The 17300-nt window shown below is 35.9% G+C and overlaps 1 pseudogene; it reads left to right on the top strand.

The window, feature by feature from the left end:
- The first annotated feature begins 11014 nt into the window (after positions 1–11014).
- LOC114636598 overlaps positions 11015–17300 on the top strand; it is a 16324-nt pseudogene continuing 10038 nt past the window's right edge.

The raw sequence follows: 17300 nt of genomic DNA, 5'->3' as shown, positions 1-17300 counted from the left end.
AATCTAGATACTTTCTCTCTGCCCTCTGATTAGTCTGGCAAAGTGTTTATCGATCTTGTTGATTTTCTCAAAGAACCAGCTCCTGGTTTTATTGATTCTTTGTATAGTTCTTTTTGTTTCTACTTGGTTGATTTCAGCCCTGAGTTGAATTATTTCCTGCCATCTACTCCTCTTGGGTGTATTAGCTTCTTTTTGTTCTAGGGCTTTCAGGTGTGTTGTCAGGCTGCTAGTGTATGCTCTCTCCAGTTTCTTTCTGTAAGCACTTACAGCTAGGAGTTTTCCTCTTAGCATTGCTTTCATGGAGTCCCATAAGTTTTAGTATGATGTGTCTTCATTTTCATTAAATTCTAAAAAGTCTTTAATTTCATTATTTTTTTGTTCACTGACCACATTATCGTTGAGTAGAGTGTTGTTCAGTTTACACATGTAAGTGGGCTTTCCATTGTTTTTGTCGTTATTGAAGACCAGCCATAGTCCATGTGATCTGATAGGATGCATGGGATTATTTCAATTTTTTTGTATTTGTTGAGGCCTGTTTTGTGATCAATTGTATGTCCTATTTTGGAGAAGGTTCCATGAGGTGCTGAGAAAAAGGTATATTCTTCCGTTTTAGGGTGAAATGTTCTACAGATATCTGTTAAATCCATTTGGTTCATAACTTATGTTAGTTTTACTGTATCTCTGTTTAGTTTTTGTTTCCATGATTTGTCCATTGCTCAGAATGAGGTGTTGAAGTCTCCCACTATTATAGTGTGAGGTGCAATGTGTGTTTTGAGCTTTAGTAAGATTTCTTTTATGAAAGTGGGTGCTCTTGCATTTGGTGCATAGATGTTCAGAATTAAGAGTTCTTGTTGGTTGACTTTTCCTTTGACTAGTATGAAATGTCCTTCATTATCCTTTTTGATAGCTTTAAGTTGAAAGTCAATTTTATTTGATATTAGAATGGCTACTCCAGCTTGTTTCTTAGGACCATTTGCTTGAAAAATTGTTTTCCAGCCTTTTACTTTAAGGTAGTGTCTGTCTTTGTCACTGAGGTGGGTTTCCTTTATGCAGCAAAATGCTGGGTCCTGTTTACATATCCAGTCCATTAGTCTATTTTTATTGGGGAATTGAGTCTATTGATGTTAAGAGATATTAAGGAGAGGGAATTGTTGCTTCCTGTTATTTTTGTTACTAGTGGTGGCATTGTTTGTGTGGCTATCCTTTTTTGGATTTGTTGAAAGAGGATTGCTTTCTTGCTCTTTCTAGGGTATAATTTCCCTCCTTGTATTGGAGCTTTCTGGCTATTATCCTTTGTAGTGCTGGGTTTGTGGAAAGATATTGTGTAAATTTGATTTTGTTGTGGAGTATCGTGTTTTATCCATCTATGGTAATTGAGAGTTTTGTTGGATATAGTAGCCTGGGCTAGCATTTGTGTTCTCTTAGGGTCTGTATGATGTCAATCCAGGATCTTCTGGCTTTTCTATTCTCTGGTGAGAATTCTGGTATAATTCTGATAGGTCTGCCTTTATATGTTACTTGGCCTTTTTCCCTTACTGCATTTAATATTCTTTCTTTGTTTTGTGCATTTGGTGTTTTGATTATTATGTATATTAATCAAATATACATGTACATGTATATACATAAATCAAATATACATGATGGGGCACATTTCTTTTCTGGTCTAGTCTATTTGGAGTTCTGTAGGCTTCTTGTATGTTTATGGGCATCTCTTCCTTAGGTTAGGGAAGTTTTCATCTATGATTTTGTTGAAGATATTTATTGGCCCTTTAAGTTGGGAATCTTCACTCTCTTTTATACATATTATCCTGAAGTTTGGTCTTCTCATTGTGCCCTGGATTTCCTCAATGTTTTGGGTTAGGAGCTTTTTGCATTTTGTACTTTCTTTGACTGTCACATCAATGTTTTCTATGGCATCTTCTGCACTTGAGATTTTCTTTTTGATCTCTTGTATTCTGTTAGTGATGATTGCACCTATGAATTCTGATCTCTTTTCTAGGTTTCCTATCTCCAGGGTAATCTCCCTTTGTGATTTCTTTATTGTTTCTACTTCCATATTTAAGTACCTGGATGGTTTTATTTAATTTTTTCACCTGTTCCGTTGTTTTCTTATAATTCTTTAAGGGATTTTTGTGTTTCCTCTTTAAGGGCTTCTTCCTGTTTACCTGTGTTCTCTATTTCTTGGTGTTATTTATGGCCTTCTTAAAATCATCTATCATCATCATGAGAAGTGATTTTAAATCTGAATCTTGCTTTTCTGGTGTGATTGGGGTATTTGGGACTTCCTAAGATGGGATAACTAGGTTCTGATGATGCCAAGTACCCTGGGTTGCTGATGCTTATGTTCTTGAGCTTGCCTTTTGCCATTGGATCTCCTTAGTGCTGTATATGCTGTCTTTTACTGGAGCCTGTCTTTCCTATTATCTTTGTTGTGTCAGAACTGTTTGGGGTGGGTGTTGTTGCTAGGGTTAGAGCTGAGGCCCAAGATCTGCTAAGTGTTCAGGTGAAGACCAGAAGGAACCAGAGCTCCAGGCCAGGAGTGAATTCCTGGGTCCCAGTGGGTCCCAGTTACTCCCTGTTTGGGGTGGGTGTTGCTGTCTCCTTACCATAGATACTTCCCTGGTTAGAGCTCCTAGGCACTCTGCTTCCTCTGGGTTTTGTGAGATTGGATGCAGAGCTGCCACCTGGGATCTGCTCAGTGCTTGGGTGCAGATCCAACATGTTCTTATATCATAAAACAAAACTGTTTGTTGCAAATATAAGAATAGGGTTAATAACCCCATGAACAGAAATTCTGAATCTAACATGTCTTTTCTAGGAAAAGAACCAAATTTAATAATTTTACTGTGTAAGTTTATAAAAATTAAATATAAAACCCCATTTTATGACATTATTTACAACAAAATATGCTATCTCTTATCAATTATTCCGATAGAGAAAATATCCAACTTCACAACTATTAAAAATATCCATATTTCATGTGGTCCAGAGCCTAGAAGTTGAGTAACAATATGTCTGCATTTGTCCAGAAAAGGTTTATATTAATTTCTTAAAATAATTTAATGAAAGCATATTTCTACAATTTAATAATTAAGCAAATAATTTATTTTCCAGATAAGATATTATATTGAAAGTTTTTCATAGAATATACTTTGAAGTTTTCCCTCTCTCTGAATTCCTTCCTGTTCCTCCCCACCTCCCTACCTACCCAACATTAAATTTTGTTTTTTCTCTCTCTCTCTGCTTTCTTTTTCTTAATTTTTAATTTTGTTATCTATTATTTTATTTATTTACATTTCAAACATTGTTTCCTTTCCTGGTTCTCCCCTCCACTAACCCAGGACCCCCTCTCCAGTCCTTTCATCTTCCTCTAAGAGGGTGCTCCCCTACCCTCCCACCCAATCCCATCTCACACCTCTACCATCTCCCTTCTCTGGGGCATCAGGTCTCCACAGGACCAAATGCATCTTCTTCCATTGAGGCCAGACATGTCAGTCCTCTGCTACATATGTAGTGGGGGCCATGGACCAGCCCATGTACATTCCTTTGTTGGTGGTTCAGTACCTGGGAGCTCTGAGATGTCCAATTAATTGACACATTGGTCCTGGAAGCCTCTCAAATCCCTACTTTCTGGGACTTTCTAGTGGTTCTCCTTTCCCCACCCCACACTGATGCATATTTCTATTCATTCTCCTGGCCCTCTGGGCTTCTCTCTTGCCTTTTCCTATACCTGATCCTGCCTCCCATCTTTCCCTTTCCATCCCCTCTCCCACCCAGGTCCCTGTTTCTCTCTGTATCCAGTGATTATTTTGTTTCTCCTTCTAAGTAGTATTGAAGCATCCAGACTTGGGCCTTCCTTTTTGTTCATAAGGTCTGTGAGTTGTATTCTAAAGATTTGGCTAATATCCACTTATCAGTGAGTACATACTATGTATCTCCTTTTAGTTATGGATTATCTCATTCAGGATGATATTTTCTAGTTCCATCCATTTGACTGCAAATTTTTCAATGCCCTCATTTTTAATAGCTGAGTAGTATTTCATTGTGCAAATGAACCACATTTTCTCTATTGATTTTTTGATTCAGGGACATCTGGGTTGTTTCCAGCTCTGGCTATTATAAATAAGGCTGCTATGAACATAATAGTGCATATGTTCTTGTGATATGGCGGTATGTCTTTTGGGTATAGGCCCAGGAGTGGTATTTCTGGGTCTTCAGGTAGAACTATTTCCAATTTTCTGAGGAAACTTGAAATTGATTTTCAGAGTGGTTGGACCAGTTTGCAACCCCAGCAGTAACCTAGGAGTGTTCCTCTATCTCCACATCCTCACCAGCATGTGCTGTCACCTGAGTTTTTCATCTTAGTCATTCTCATTGATGTAAAGTAGAATGGAATCTCAGGGTTGTCTTGATTTGCATTTCCCTCATGACTAAAGATGTTGAACATTTATTTCAGGGCTTCATTGTCATTTGAGATTTCTCAGTTGAGAACTCAGTTTAGCTCCATACCCCATTTTTTCATTGGGTTATTTGGTTTTCAGATATCTAACTCTTAAGTTCTTTGTATATTTTTGATATTAGGCCTCTATCAGATGTAGTGTTAATAAAGATTTTTTTTTCAGGTTGTAGTTTGCCAATTTGTCCTATTGATAGTGACCTTTGCCTTAGAGAAGGTTTTTGGTTTCATGAGGTTCCATATGTCAATTGTTGATCTTAGAGCCTGAACCATTGATGACTTGTACAGGATTGTGTTGATGGATGTTTGTATATTGAACCACCCTTGCATCCCTGAGGTGACACCTACTTGATCATGCTGAATGATGGTTTTGATGTGTTCTTGGATTCATTTTGTGAAAAAATTTTTAATATTTTTGCATCAATATTCATAAGCAAAATTGGCCTGATGTTCTCTTTCTTTGTTGGGTCCTGTGTGCTTTTTGTATCAGAGTAACTGTGGCTTCATAGAATAAATTAGGTAGTGTTCTCTCTCTGTTTCTGTTTTGTGAAATAGTTTGAGGAGTATAAGTATAAGGTCTTCTTTTAAAATGTGGTAGAATTCTGCACTAAATCAATCTAGCTTCAGGCTTTTATTGGTTGGGAGGTTTTTGTTGACAGCTTCTATTTCCATTGGGAGTAATATGACTATTTAGATAGTTTACCTGATCTTGATTTAAGTTTGGTATCTGGTGTCTGTCCAGAAAAATCATCTGTTTTGTCTAGCTTTTTCTGTTTTGTTGAGTATATGCTTTTTTGTTTTGTTTTGTTTTTTCGAGCCAGGGTTTCTCTGTGTAGCCCTAGCTGTCCTGGAACTCACTCTGTAGACAAGGCTGGCCTTAAACACAGAAATCCACCTGCCTCTGCCTCCCAAGTGCTAGGAGCCACCACTGCCTGGCTGAGTATATGCTTTTATAGTAAGATCTGATGTTATTTTGAATTTCCTCAGTTTCTGTTCTTACTTCTCCCTTTTCATTTCTGGTTTTATTAATTTAGATATTGTTTTGTGTCTTTTAGTTAATTTTTCTAGGGGTTTATTTATCTTGTTGATTTTCTCAAAGAATCAGCTTTTGGTTCTGTTGATTCTTTGTATAGTTCCCTTTGTTTACAGTTGATTGATTTCAGCCCTGAAAATTGACTGTTTCCTGCCATCTACTTCTCTTGGGTGTGTTTACTTCCTTTCGTTTTACAGCTTTCAGGCGTGCTCTTAAGTTGCTAGTGTTGGAGCTTTCCAATTTCTTTATACAGGCACTTAGTGCTTTTAATTTTCCTCATAACACTGCTCTCATTGTGTCCTATAAGATTGTGAAGATCTGATAGAATGGAAATGATTATTTCAGTCTTCTTGTCCATGTTGAGGTAGGTTTTGTTTCTGATTATGTGGTCAATTTTACATAATATTCCATAAGGTGCTTAGAAGAAGATATATTCTTATGTTTGGGGGATGAAATGTTCTGTAGATATCTGTTAAATCCATTTGGTTCAAAACTTCTGTTAATTTCACTGTGTCTTTCTTTAGTTTCTGTTTCAATAATTTGTCCATTGGTGAGAGTGGGGTGCTGAGGTTTTTCACTATTATTGTGTAAGCTTTTATGTGTGTTTTAAGCTTTAGTAAAGTTTCTTTTATAAACATGGATGCCATTGCATTTGGGGCATAGATGTTTAAAATTGAGGCTTAATCTAGATGGATTTTTCCTTTAATGAATATGAAGAGTCCTTCCTTATCTCTGTTCATTACTTTTGGTTGAATGTCTATTTTATTGGATATTAGAATGCACATGCCAGATTTTTCTTGGTATTCTTTCATGGAGAACTTTTCTCTAACCCTTTTCTCTGAGGTAAAGATTGATTTCTTTCCTAGCTTTTCTATCTCCAGGGTTGCCTCTTTTGTAATTTCTTTAGTTTTTCTACTTTTAATTTTAGGTCTTGAAGAGTTTTGTCTAATTCCTTTGCCAGTTTGATTGTATTTTCCTTTATTTCTTTAAGGGATTTATTTGTTTTCTCTGTCTTTGTCACTGTGGTGTATATCTTCTGTGCCTCAAAATGACAAACCTTGTTTGTGTATCTATTCTGTTATCTGTGTCTTTTCATTGGGGAAGTGAGTCCACTAATATGAGGCAGATTAAATACCAATGATTGTATTTTCCTGTTATTTTTGTTGTTGGAGATCAGTGTGTGTGTGTGTGTGTGTGTGTATGTGTGTCTTCTTTTGGGTTTGTCATGATATGATTAATTTCTTGTGTTTTCTTAGGTGTAGTTACCTTCCTTATGTTACAGTTTTCCTCCTAGTATCCTAAGTAGGGCTGGGTTAGTAGAACAATACTGTTTAAATTTGGTTTTGTCATGGAATAGTTTTGTTTGTCCATCTGAGTTGATGGAGAGATTTGGGTTAGGGTTAACCCAAACCCTGGGTATAGTAGCCTGGGCAGGCATCTGTGGTCTCTTAGGGTCTGTATGACATCTATCTAAGCTCTTAGGCTTTTAGAGACTCTGCTGAGAAGTCTGTTGTAAATATTATAGGTCTACCTTTATATGTTACATATCCCTTTTGACTTACATCTTTTAATGTTCTTTCTTTGTTCTGTTCAATCAGTGTTTTTATTATTATATGGTAGAAAGATCATCTTTTCTGGTCAAATTGATTCAGTGTTCTGTAGGTTTCTTGTTTATTTATTGCATCTCTTTCTTTAGGTTAGGGAAGTTTTCTTCTATGATTTTGCTGAAGATGTTTTCTGGCCCTCTGCACTGGGACTCTTCACCCTCTTCTATCCTTAATATTTTTAGGTTTTTTTTTCATTGTGTCCCAAACTTCCTGGATGTTTTGGGTTAGGAATTTTTACACTTGTATTTTCTTTGACTGATGTGTTGATATCTTGTATAGTATCTTCTATGCCTAAGATTCTCTCTTCCATCTCTTGGTTTTTTTTGAAGATGCTTGTATCTGTAGCTCTTGATTTCTTTCCTATCTTTTCTATCTCCAGGGTTGCCTCTTTTGTAATTTCTTTATTCCTTCTACTTTTAATTTTAGGTCTTGAAGAGTTTTATCCAATTCCTTTGCCAGTTTGATTGTATTTTCCTTTATTTCTTTAAGGGATTTATTTGTTTTCTCTTTAAGGGCTTCTACATGTTTGCCTGTGTTTTCCTGTATTTCTTTGAGTGTTATTTATATTACCCTTAAATGCTTTTATTCTCTTCATGAGATGGGATTTTAGGTAAGAATCTTGCTCAATGGATAAGTTAGAACGTCCAGGGCTTGCTGTATTAGGAGAACTGGTTTTTGATAGTGCCAATTTATATTGCCTTTTGTTGCTACTGTTCTTGAATTTGCCTTTTGCCATTTATTTATCTTTGGTGTTAACTGGCCTGGGTTTCTCAAACTAGAGCAGGCCTCCTTGTAGGCAGGTAGAGCTTTATGACCTTGCTTTGATCAGGCCTTCTGGGAAGCAGGCAGTGTTATCTCTGGTTGGGGAAAGCCTCCTCTTTCCATGATTGATGCAAGCCTCCTGTGTCCCTGTGTTCCTGTGTCCCTGTGTCCCTGTGTCTCTGATTAGGACAGTCCTCCTGGGAGACAGGCTGGCTTTGGGGTTCATGGTAGATTTGTGTATCATCCATGGGCTCAGGTGGAGGTGTAGATTGGAAGTTCAATGGGGCTCATGCAGATAGATTCCATGTGTGCTGGGTTCTGTATGTGTGTGGGTCTGAGCTTGTGTGCATATTGGGGAGGTGGCCTCACTTGTGTTTCTACTTATGGTATATCTCTTGTAAGACAGGAAGGCTGTGCATGGTGGGAGGCACATGCTTCCTCCACTGGTTCAGACACTGTAGGTCCTTCAAGTGTAAAATTTATATAGAATATTGCGATTCCTTCTTTGAGTATTCTTATTATTATGGTTTAGTATGTGAGGCAATGAAGCTTGGAAGTAAATATAGGACTTTTCATTACAAGCTAGGTTTAATGGTTTGAAAGCTTTAAAGGACAACTTACAAGAATTGACTCCAGCACCTGTATGGCTATGTAATAATTTGATTCTTACTGAGGAGCATGTCATGCCAATCATGACACATTGTGTAAAAAATCCTATTTATAATTAAATAATATTCAGCCAGATTTTGTTTCATAGATTAAATGGAATGTTCATTTTCTACTTAAAACAGGGTAATTATAACTGACTGAGACATTCATAAATTGTAATGAAGAATCTGAAGTTATGATTTTGGTACATGGATCTATGATGGCCATCACATTGCCTTCCAAATATATGTGGTTAATCAATGAGATATTTGATATTTATTATCTCGGTCATGGAAGAGGAATAGAGTGATAACTGTAGATACTCATAACTGCTTCAGTGCTTTGAATAAACCTTGCATCTGTGCTGAATCACATCAAGTTTCAACTGATTTAAGAAACAATAAACTGCATCCAACTAATGGGAAACAATCAGTACAAGACTATTTTATTAACAAATGATATAAACATTTAATGAAAATACATCATCAATACTTTTAATATTATTCTATGAAATGAAAAGGGGATAGAGATTATCACAAGCTCCACATAGCACAACTTGGTATCAGATATCTGATATCACCAAGAAATAAAAAGACAACAAACCTGAAGAAAACTATGGAATAATATCTGTTAAACAGGACAGCTAAATTTTATTTTAAATACTCATGTAGTATTGTAATGAATATGTTAAGATTGACAGCCAACAGAATAGCCTAAAAGGAAAAAGAAATCAAAGCTTTTCTTGATAATCAGGAAGGACACTGTGGAGTGTGGTATGTATTATTTCTACCATGTCAAGTAAGTAATATGAGTTTTAGGCAAAAAGAGAAAGTTAACGAAACACTTTTTGTGTCCCAAGCAACATGGAGTATGTCTCTGTGAAGAACTACATAGAGGCTAATTTCTCAATTTTGGCAAAAGAAAATTCAACAATATTGAAGGACCTGAATGTCTGATTAGTTGGCTTGATATAATGAGTACTTTATGAATCCTAGCCCAATGCTCATGCACACCAACTGACATCCAAAAGACTTGCCACAGCTCAGGATGGCATTTCAATAGAAGTCACAATAGAGTGCAAAGTCTGCCTCCATAATAGAGAGAATGCATGTTCCTAATCCATTTGACATAGCCATACCATCCAGTATGCAAAAAAGATAGAAAATCACAAGCATTGGTATATTCAATTTGCCCAATAAGTAGGTCTGCAAGATTACTGAAAGAATATCTAAACTGACAAAAACATAATTCAACCAAAGGATGCAAAAAAGTCCTGTTCATAGTAACTAAATTAGTGCAATAAACTCTATAATAAGACACTATTATAAGCCCATGAAATATCAACCATTCCAAAAATGCATCCACTGGTGCTGAATAGATTGATTTAAAGACCCCAATTAATTTTTAGTGGGAATAGAATTCAGTGTGGCCATCATGGCAGAAGTATAAGGTTGTTCAAAATATTACAAATCAAATTGAATGCTCTATCTGTGTCACACATTGTAATCTAACAAAGTTACATAAATTAGCATGTCAGATGTACACCTGGGTTGCTGTAATGTAATCCAATACAGTATTGTATCAAAACAAATACCAACTAGGGGTGATTGAAAAATATAAAGTATATACTAACATTAGGAGTAAAATTCTCTCATAAATGACAATAAAATTCTCTCATTCCTTTGAGTAAAATGTATGAAACTGTTCTCAATCATCTTAATGAGGTATGAACAAACATCAGCCACAGAAATGTTTTATCAAAAGGCACTGCCTGCCATGAACTGAAGATTAGGCAAGAGATTTCATTATAATTCAGTGAATGTCTGCACAGGTCCTGATACTGGACAGGATAGTTCTTGAATCTGTGTAATTCCAGGCATTACTAGATTCTCCAGATGACAGGAATCACAGGAAGTTTGAAGAGATTTTATCATACAATAATATATGTACAACAGAGAGAATGATTAATTCTTGGCTCAATGTTGCGTATGAGATTGCCCTTCCCTAGACTAGACAATGGAAGATATAGTGTCCCATGATTCAACTCAAAGTCTGAATGACAAGGGACAGTTGTGACTTTCTCAACTCTCACTATGGAAGTTCTGATGAAATCCATTATCATGATTGCCAATTGTGTCTTACATGTGGCTGCTGACACACGTTATGCCCTAAGCTGCTCAGGAGAAGATTGTCTCTGGAGTGTATGCCATGGATATGAATGAAATCATGACACCTGAGGGTGGAGAACAAGATCTTCACAACATGTTTTCAGAAATGTTTTGATCAAAAGCCTCCAGACCTCAGCTGCAGAGTTTGAGGCCACAATTTTCTAGATGTATCCAGGGACTATGACACAGGATGAGTGGAAGGGAACTGTAGAATATAATTAAGTGGATTTTCAGATAGCAATAGCCTTAAAAAAGACACATAGGTGTAAATGTGTGTGTGTGATGTTTGTCTGCATAAGAAACAGATTTCATAAGTGCTCCATCTTAGATCCTAGCAGACATGAAGAAGCTGTGTGCTTTCACTATTTCCTTCTTGCTCCTGAAGTTTTCTCTTATCTTGTACAGTTTGACTGATCCCAGTTGTTTTTGGAGGATACAGGATAATGAAGATAATGGTGGAGATTTGCGAAGTGACTGTGGTTTTGTTCTTATTACCTATGAGGAACCTATAGAAGAAAATTTTTATAGTAATCTCATCAATTTTAGGTAAGTAATTTTTTTCCTGCTTCAATGTCAGTAATTAAAAATATGTAGTTGCATATACAAACTGTGGAATTCTGTCCTGTTCTTCCCATTGTAACATTAGGAATAAGTGAAAATTATATAACACATCAATCACCATTTTAATATTTTCAGTGTGTCACCAGTTAGTGTGCTTTCAATATGTTGGGTTCAAATTCACATACCTAGTTGTAACAGGTGTACTGGGAGACTATGAAACAGATGAAACACACTTTACATGGATAAAAAACCTCAGTGCTCAGACATCACTTAAAGGATGGCAAAGAATTAGGAAGACTGAGACATTAAGAGAAATCTGAAACCTTTTAAAGTAAATTGTTATATTAACAGTTACATTAAAAGATAACATCAAATTTATGTTGAAATGAGCCTAGAGTATAGTAATCTGGTTATGTGGTATATTGTATTATTTTATATATTTTGATATGGATACATAAATTTAAATGAAATGTATCTTAAAATAATTAACATGTTTGATAAAAATTAACATTTGGAACTATTAAAAACATTTTCTACAAAATCATGAAAATAACATTATTGAAATTTTTTCTCATTGTGTATAAAATTAGCATCTTAAGAAATTTAATTATTTTATTTATTTTTATTCCAAATACTGCCTCCCTCTTGGTTCCCCATCCCATAGTTCTTCACCATATCTGCCCTCTTTTTGGCCTCTGAGAGGGTGGTTTCCCAAACCCCTACCACTTTATCACCACCCCATCCCCATTTCTCCAGAAACCTCCATACTTCCTACACCCTACCTACCCCCCAGCATCCTTCTTCCCAGGGACATCAAGTCTCTACAGGATTTGTTTTGTGTTCTCCTACTGTGGACATAAAAGACAGTCCTCTGTTACATATGTGCCAGGAGCCATCAACCAGCCCATGTGTATTCTTTGTACTAAGGCTCAACATCAATAATAATGAAATTAACATTTTTTTACTGTTTGACTTAAACAAGTTTTTCCTACTATCAGGTTTTAAAATTTTTCTTACTAATTACATAAATTCTCTCATAGAAACACAGAATCTTTTTCAAGTAAAATTATTATTAGACAATTTATATAGACATATAGCACATTTTGAATACTCTCACTCTGTGTCAAGTGGTATTGTATATCGGCTTTTTAATGTATTTATTAATGATTTTTTTCTTTATTATTTTATGTTCTTTTACTATATTTAGTTTCCAAAGATTATTCTGTATGTTTTGAAACATAATTTTGAACTAAGGTATTAGAACTAGGATCCTGTATTGTGGATATTATTCAGTATGTGTTGTTAAAAATTTTACGGTACTAAAGGTTGTGAATCAAAAAGTTAAATGAAATATCGTTGTATTATTTGATTCTTAAAACACTCAGTAGTGAGATATTTAATACATAAAAGAAATTTCACATAATAAAAACCTTTAAGAGTTTATTGATTTCATATACTGTTCAAGGCGTTTTCAAAATTTTTTCTGTGGTATTAGAGCATCAAGAGTATTGTTTATCAGCCTTACTCTCTAGGACTGTAATCTATTTCATGCATGGCGTTCAGAGGTAAAACAAGTTCTTTATGGATTTTCAGAAATATAAAAATTATCATATCAGAGTGACATACATTTATGATCTGAAATTGTATACAACTCTAAAGATCTCTAATTTCCCAAGCTTATTTCAGGATTGCTAGCATTTACACAGTAATTTAGCATTTCATATAGTACAATGTTTACTGCAACTGAATAGAAACTTTCATGTGTTGAATAGTGTTGGTTTAAATATGCTTGACCCAGAGAATGGCACTATTAGCAGTTATGGCCTTGTTGGAGTAGGTGTGGCCAGTTTGAGGAAGTGTGTCATTGTGGGGCTGGGAAAATGAGACCCTTCCCCTAACCACCAGACAGCCAGTTTTATCCTAGTGGCCTTCAGGTGAAGATAGAGGACTCTCAGTTTCTGCACCACACATACCTGGATGCTGCCATGTACTCAACTTGATGATACTTGTCTGAAACTCTGAACTTGTAAACTATCCCCAAATAAACAATGTCTTTATAGTTGTTGCCTGGGTCATGGTGCCTGTTTTTAGCAGTAAAACTCTAATGAAGACAGAAATTAGTACCAGGGACTGGAGTAATGCTGTGTTAGGCCTGGCTATGCTTTTGTTTAGAAGAATGTTGATTTGGAATGCAGTGGAATGCTTTAAGTGGAGCTTAATGGGCTATTCTAATAAGAATATAGAAGACTTTGTTGTTAGAGTGATTTGAACTGTACAAACCTGGCCTAAGATATTTCAGCAGAGAAGAATTTCAGCCTGTGGCCTAGAGACTATTTTTGTGGTATACTGGTGAAGAATGTGACTGTATTATACCCTTGTCTGAAGAGTCTACCTGTGGCTAATGTAAGGAGATTTTTATTAATTGCATTGACAAAGGAAGTCTCTAAAGATCCTAGCAAGGTCTTTTTTTTTCTGGTTTAGTCTCATGAAGAGCATTCTGTTCAAGCATAGCAAGCTTAGAAAGAGTGAAAGTACAATATATGGTTCAAATGATAATAAATGAAACCCAGGAAGTGAAATGGAGCTGAAACTTATGTTCAAGGAAATACAGATATTAAGGGAATGGTGATCTCAGGGCAAGATTCCATTCACATAATCCTGTTTGTGTTTGCAGTTGAACAAGGAATAGTTTGGACTTTTAGTCTGGAATGACCTACAATTGAAAAATAGAGGGCCCACATGTGATCTAGATACTCAGGCTGGAAGACAGAGACTTTTGATCTGGATGTTCAGAAATAGTGGCCATGAAAACTTAGGCACAGGCATGGTGATGCACAGGTTTAATCCATGGAAAAAAAGGCTAGATCTCTGAGTTCAAGGTCAGTCTTGGACAGAATAAGTTCTAGGTGAAGAAAAGCAGAAGCCCAGGCATGGTACATGTCTTTAACACCAGTATTCAGGAGACAGAGGCATGAAGATCTTTGTGTTCAAGGTCAATCTACTGGGCAAGCTCCAGAAGTGAGGTAGTTGGAAAACAGAAATCTGGTAATAGAATAAGGGGCAATATGTTCTAGTAACAGCAAGCAGCAGAAATAGGTGGCTTCTGCCATGTTGTTCTGGCATTAGAGTCAAGAATAGAAGGGACTACAGAGACAATTGATGCTGGTTAGCTGGAGCTAAGACATTAGAATTGCTAAAGAAGAGACCAGAATCAATGAGGTGAAATCTTCTGGTAAGTGCTTTCTCAGATTTGTGAAAGAAGCTGTGTTCCAGAGATAGCCAAGGTTATCACTTGTGTTGCAGCTGGGTTGATAACATATAAGAATGACCTAGGTGGTACTGATTTTGAAGGTATGAAATGTTCATGGAAAGCAGGTTAGGCTTGGTGTTGTGAGGTTCCAGGAAAGGCCACTGTTAAAGGTGCAGTCTCAGTTGTAGTTGATGGCTATGGTATAAAGGATTCATGTAAAGAAGGTGAGCTTTGTCACCATGAAGAGAGCCTATGAGAGGCTATTTGTGAACCCTAGTTGCATCAGAATTCCCCTAGTATTGAAGGTGGAAGTATCATGGAATATCTACTAAGAACAGCAGCAGCAATGGAGTGGAGTCTACCAGAGACTAGAGTGCTACAGAAGGCATGGCTGGAAAAGTGACTCAAGACCTTTAGAAGAGCCCAGAAGATCATGTGTAATTCTTAGACATTGAAACAAGAATCTGTAAGGTTGAAGTTGACTTGGAAATCCCAAGGTTTTAAAGATGCCTGATTCTGTGGAATTAGAACTTGAAGACTATTGTGTAGTAATCTTAGTGTATAGAACTGTAATCTAGTTCATGTATGACATTCAGAGATAAGACAGCTCTTTACACATTCTCACAAATATAAAAATTATCATATAAGAGTGAAAGATTTAGGGGGAATTCTTAAGGTTTATTCATCTCTAAATATCACTAATTTCTTAAGCTTATTTCAAAAAGTTAGCATTTACCTGTCTCCTAGTGTGAAGTTTACTGCAATTGGAGAGAAAATTTCATGTTTCAACCATCCTCCTCAATCATCCCTATGTCTTCTTGTAGAATACCAGAAAGAAGATACGAGTTTTTTTGGGTAATGTTTTTTGCTACTGATGAGATCAACAGGAATCCCTATCTTTTACCAAAGATGTCTTTGATATTCTCACTCATTACTGACATGTGTGAAGATACATTTGGATTTCTGGAAAAAATATACTCAGTACAAAATAATTCTTGGCATTTTATTAATTATTACTGTGGAATACAGGGAAGCTGTGATGTAGAACTTATAGGACCACTATGGACAACATCCTTAAAACTGGCAATTGATTCTAGGTGCCTGAAGGTGAGAATGTGTGATATTGGATGAATTAACAACATTTTATTCTATTCATAGGTGCCAAGGGAGAAAACTTGTTTGCCATATGTTTGTGTGTGTACTCTTTTTTATATACTATCCATTTATTATAAAGGATTTAAAAATTAGATCTTTAATGCTTTGAGGAAACAGTTAAATACGTTTTCTAAAACATGGTGACTATTCAGGAATAGTCTTGAATCTAATAGGAATAATATATGATATTTATAGTGTAATTGTACTATCCTCAATAGTAGTTCTGAAATGTGAGTAATGTTACTTGTATATAACTCCAAACTTTCTAACATTCATATTCCTTACAGGATGTTTCATCATCTTTCTATGTCCTCTAGGTTTTCTTTGGACCATTTAATCCTAACTTGAGTGACCATGACCGATTTCCCTATGTCTATCAGGTAGCAACCAAGGACACACGTTTGTCTCATGCTATGGCATCCTTGATGCTTCATTTTAGATGGACTTGGGTAGGACTGGTCACCTCAGATGTTGCCCAGGGCATTCAGTTTCTCTCAGACTTGAGAGAAGAAATGCAAAGGCATGGGATCTGTTTAGCATTTGTGAATATGATCCCAGAAACCATGCAGATATACATGACAAGGACTAAGATATAAGATAAACAAATTATGGCATCATCAGCCAAGGTTGTTATCATTTATGGTGAAATGAACTCTACCCTAGAAATCAGCTTAAGAAGATGGGTATATTTAGGTGCTCAGAAAATCTGGATCACAACCTCACAATGGGATGTCATCACAAATAAAAAAGATTTCAGCCTTGATTTTTTCCATGGGACTGTCACTTTTGCACACCACAACAGTGATATTGCTAAATTTAGAAATTTTCTACAAATAACAAACACTTCCAAATATCCAATAGACATTTCTCAGACTATGCAGAAGTGGAATTATTTTAATTGTTCAGTCTCTAAGAACAGCAATAGCAAGATGGATCATTTTATATTCAACAACACAGCGGAATGGTTAGCACTGCACAAATTTGACATGGCCCTGAGTGAAGAAGGTTACAATTTGTATAATGCTGTGTATGCTGTGGCCCACACCTATCATGAACTCGTTCTTCAAAAAGTAGAATCTCAGCAAATTGAAGAATCCAAAGGAATATTCAATGACTGTCAACAGGTAAAAATTTTTACATTTCATTATGCTTAGATTTTTCAGTATGATCTTTTAAGTGGCCCTCAGAAACTCACATATATTTGTTAGAGAATATTCTATCAGTGGAAAGACTTGTACACTTTAAAACTCCGTAATGAATTTATGAATATATATATATATTGCACAAGTATGACATTTAATAGGAGACAATATATTTGTGTGTACATCAGTGAGTTTTGTGAAAATGTGTCTGAACATTTTACCAAATGAATTCTATATTTAAAATAGAAGGGAAACTACACCTTAGAAAAGGCAAGAAAGTAATCTTCTTTCAACAAACCCAAAAGAAGATAGCCACAAAAACATAATTTCACATCTAATAGAAAAAATAACAGGAAGCAAGATTTACTTATCGCTAATATTTCTTAATATCAGTGGTCTCAATTGCCCCAAAAAAGACATAGACTATGGGATAGATACGTAAACAGGACCCAGCATTTGCTACATATAGGAAATGTAAGGGTAAAAATTAAAACAGCTCAGCAGAGACCACAAACAAC

The sequence above is a fragment of the Grammomys surdaster genome, unplaced genomic scaffold (assembly GCF_004785775.1).
Source record: "Grammomys surdaster isolate TR1022 unplaced genomic scaffold, NIH_TR_1.0 124565, whole genome shotgun sequence".
Lineage (NCBI taxonomy): Eukaryota > Metazoa > Chordata > Mammalia > Rodentia > Muridae > Grammomys > Grammomys surdaster.
The sequence above is the reverse complement of the archived record's forward strand: the minus strand, read 5'-3'. Positions and strand labels throughout refer to the sequence as shown.